Genomic DNA, 4,593 nt, shown 5'->3' with positions numbered 1-4,593 from the left:
CAGGTCCGATACCTGGGTTAGGAAGATCCCGCATGCTGCAGAGCAGCTAAACCTGTGTGCCACGACTGCTGATCCTGTGCTCTAGAGCTTGGGAGCCACAACTACTGAGCCCGAGTGTCGAAGCTACAGAAACCCACGTGCGCTCATGCTCAAGCTCCGCGCGGAGAAGCCACTGCAATGAGAAGCCGCCACCCGCTGCAGCTAGAGAAAAGCCCGTGCGGCCACGAAGACTCAGCACAGCCAAAAAGAAACAAATCACATTATTTTAAAATACAAAGTTATTATCTTACAATCCTGTAGGTCAGAAATCTGAAATGGGTTTTCACTGGGCTAAAATCTAAGTGTCAGAAGGGTTATTTTCCTTCTGGAGGGTTTAGAGGAGAATCCATTTCCCTGATGTTTTCAGCTTCCAGGGGCCACGTGCTTCCCTGGCTCATGGTCCTTTCCTCCATCTTCAAGCTAGCAGTATAGCATCCAGAAATCTTTTCTGTCCTCTCATGCATTTAAAGGGCCTTTTTAATTAAATTAGGCTCATCTGCTTAATCTAGGATACTATCTTGTGTTTTCAAATCTGCTGTTTAACAACTTCAATTTCCTGTGCAACCTTAATTTCTCCTTGTATAGGATATAACCTATTAATACGTAACAAAAAGTATCCTTCCTAATCAGGGATTAAAATGTAACCATCTCTGGTGGGTGGGTTTGAGGGTGAGCTTCTTCTGCCTATCACTGTTAGTGAACAAAGATTGTCTACCACAGAATGATGGAGAAAGAGTCCTTACCTTTACTTTCCTTTTATCATTTTCATCAAGTAGAAAGCTCTTCGGATCTAAAAGAGTGGACTCAATACTGGTTGTACCAAAAGCTTAAGATGAGGGAAGAGGCAGTACCAGTTCTGGGCTCCTGGATCACAATGGAACTTGCCCCCAAATAGTGAGGTGATTTAAGAGCGAGATTTCCGAATTGCTCACAGAGAGTTTTAAGAATTCATGGGGGATAGTAAAAGAGTTTGAACACTAGAAATGGCCAAAACGGAGTACCAGTTTTTCCCTGGATGGAAGGTGAATGACTTCGACATTGTTTCCGGAAATAATTTTGAAAGAAATAGGAAAAGAATGTTTCACAAGCACCTAGAAGAGTTCATTGCAAGTAGGAAACAGCCCGAGCTCATTGAGAACAAATCCTATCAGACCTATCTTATTTCCTCCATGGACATGGCCCCTCCATGGTAGATCTAGAGGGAAGATAGACAGCACGCATCAGCAGACTCTGAGTCCGTCATGGAGCTTTCCCATAAGGTTCATCTGTGCATCATCTGCAGTGTGCTGGAGTTGGCGCACGCTGGCTCACAGAGCTGTTTGTGCACATTTCTGCCCAACACCACGTTGAAGTGGCATTACACTGATAGTTTGGAATCTGCCACATTGGGAGTAGTCTCACCATGGAAATCAGGAAATACTACAAACCATTTTTTTTTTTCCTTGGATAGTTGGTTGTTGAACACTTGCCAGCATAACACTGTCTGTACTACAAGTATCCAGCACAGTGCCAGGACAAAGCCAATACGCCATAACTTGGCTGAGGAATAAATAAGTTGAACAAGAAGCTCAGCACAGTCTCCCATAATATGCCTGCGGTCAAGAGACATCTTAACTGGATGCCAGTGCAACAAAAAGAAAAAGAAAGATAAAAAGAAATAAAGGGAAAAGAATCTATGTCAAACTGAAGGGAATTCTCTAAGAGTAAAATAGAGCCCAGGTCTCCTGCAATGCACGCAGACGCTTTAACCTCTGAGCCACCAGGGAAGCCCAGAATAAAATACTCAGTCCTGTGAGTCTTGAGTGATTTTTGTACCAACGTGAGAGAATAAGTATGTTCTATGATACAGAGAAATCTTCACCCACAAATGAACTTATCTATGGAACTGAGACAGACTCACAGACATAGATGACTCACAGAAGTGTGGTTTCCAAGAGGGAGGAGAGATGGGGGAGGGATGGGTCGGGAGTTTGGGGTTAGTAGACGCACACTGTCATATGTAAAATGGATAAAGAACAAGGTCCCACAGGGTCCTACAGCCCAGGGAACTACATTCGATATCCTGCGATAAACCATAAGGGAAAAGAGCATAAAAAATGTATATATGTAAATATATATATATAGGAGAAAGCCATGGCACCCCACTCCAGTACTCTTGCCTGGAAAATCCCATGGACGGAAGAGTCTGGTGGGCTGCAGTCCATGGGGTCACTAAGAGTCGGACACAACTGAGAGACTTCAGTCTCACTTTCCACTTTCATGCATTGGAAAAGGAAATGGCAACCCACTCCAGTGTTCTTGCCTGGAGAATCCCAGGGACGGGGGAGCCTGGTGGGCTGTCATCTATGGGGTTGCACAGAGTCGGACATGACTGTAGTGACTTAGCAGCAGAAGCAGCAGCAGCAGCAGCATATATTGGAATCACTTTGCTGTACAGCAGAAATTAACACAACGTTGTAAGTCAACTATGCTTCAATTATTTAAAAAGTTTATTTCTTATTTAAAAAAAAGAATCCTTCATAATCTGGAATGATGAGCTGAACCTACTGAGATGAAATTTCAGAAGCAAATGTAAAGTCCTGTTGTTGGATTAAGTGAAAACCGAAATAACAAAGCAAATCACACAAGTACAGGATGGTGGTGGGAGATCATAGCTTAGCATCAAGTGATGTGAAAAGTGAGTCTTGGTTCTCCAAACGGGTCATGTGATGACTAAAGCATTGTGTCCAGAATCAGACACCGTGTCGTTGAGCATTCAGAGAAGAGTGACTAGAGTGATGGGAGATATAAAACTTGTCATGTGAGGCCTGATGGAAGGAATTTGGAGGTTTTCATTGGAGAAGAAAGGACTCAAAGGAATACAATGTCGACATCTAATATTTGGATGACTATTACAGAGCCAGGGTCCTCTCACTGCTCAACTCCAGGGCACAGCATTTCCCCTGTAGCCTCTGTGAGCAGTAGAGCTGTGCACGGTGTGTCTGAATAACCAGAGTGCTACTCCTGCATGGGGGCAAGAGGATGCTATTCCACACAGCAGAAGCCCCTGAGATTGTATTTCAGCTCAATTTCAGCAAAAACCTCACATCTCCTTCAGTTCAGTTCAGTCACTCAGTCGTCTCCAACTCTTCGTGACCCCATGAATCGCAGCACACCTGGCCTCCCTGTCCCTCACCAGCTCCCGGAGTTTATCCAAACCCATGTCTATTGAGTCGGTGATGCCATCCAACCATCTCATTCTCTGTCATCCCCTTCTCCTCCTACCCTCAATCTTTCCCAGCATCAGGGTCTTTTCAAATGAGTCAGCTCTTCACATCAGGTGGTCAAAGTATTGGAATTTCAGCTTCAGCATCAGTCCTTTCAATGAACACCCAGGACTGATCTCTTTTAGGATGGACTGGTTGGATCTCCTTGAAGTCCAAGGGACTCTCAAGGGTCTTCTCCAACACCACACTTCAAAAGCATCAATTCTTCGGCACTCACCTTTCTTTACAGTCCAACTCTCACATCCATACATGACCGCTGGAAAAACCATAGCCTTGACTAGATGGACCTTTGCTGACAAAGTAATGTCTCTGCTTTTTAATCTGCTGTCTAGGTTGGTCATAACTTTCCTTCCAAGGAGTAAGCATCTTTTAATTTCATGGCTACAATCACCATCTGCAGTGATTTTGGAGCCCAGAAAAATAAAGTCAGCCACTCTTTCCACTGATTCCCCATCTACTTGCCATGAAGTGATGGGACTGGATGCCATGAGATTCAGAGCAGAAGCTGGAAGGCCATGTGTCTTGGGATGTACAGTAGGGGGTTCTGGAAACAGAAAAGCAGGAGAGTTTTATTGGATGATCTTTAATATTTTTCCAGTTCTGTGATTCACTAACCTCAGAGCTGGGAACTAACATTTATAGAGCTTCTCTTTGTGCTAAACATTGTGTTAGGTACTATATGTATGTGTTTTTCACTCAGTCGTGTCCAGCTCTTTGTGACTCCACGGACTGTAGCCTGCCAGGCTCCTCTGTCCATGGAATTCTCCAGGCAAGAAAACTGGAGTGGGTTGCCATTTCCTTCTCCAAGATACTATATATATCTGATTTAATCTTCAAAACCACCCTACCAAGTGGATGCTGTTATCCTTAATTGATAGATGAAGAAATTGAGACAGGTTAATTATATGTCCATAGTCATCCAATGATTAAGTAGCTTAGCCAGTAGTTAAGCATGGGATTATATGACTTCTTATTTCTTCCTGGACCCCTGGGGCTTGGGAGGAAAGCTAACCACTTGACCCTCTCCAGGACTAGTTGGGCAGTAGGGTGATCCTGGGTAGCAGTGGTCCATATCATATTACAGTCAGGGGGCTTGTGGAAGAAAGTTCACAGGAGAGAACACGGAGCTGTAGCTGTGAGTTCTATTGACTGGTCAGTTGTACCCATGTCTTAGAGGAAAGATTTTATACATTGTCAGAGTTGAACTTGCTGGATCAGACTCTTACTTTGTTCCTTCCCTTCTACTGTCTCTTCCCTGAGAGAGGGAGAGAGGAAAGAAACAGGGTCC

This window comes from Capra hircus, chromosome 8 (genome assembly GCF_001704415.2).
Source record: "Capra hircus breed San Clemente chromosome 8, ASM170441v1, whole genome shotgun sequence".
Lineage (NCBI taxonomy): Eukaryota > Metazoa > Chordata > Mammalia > Artiodactyla > Bovidae > Capra > Capra hircus.
The sequence above is the reverse complement of the archived record's forward strand: the minus strand, read 5'-3'. Positions refer to the sequence as shown.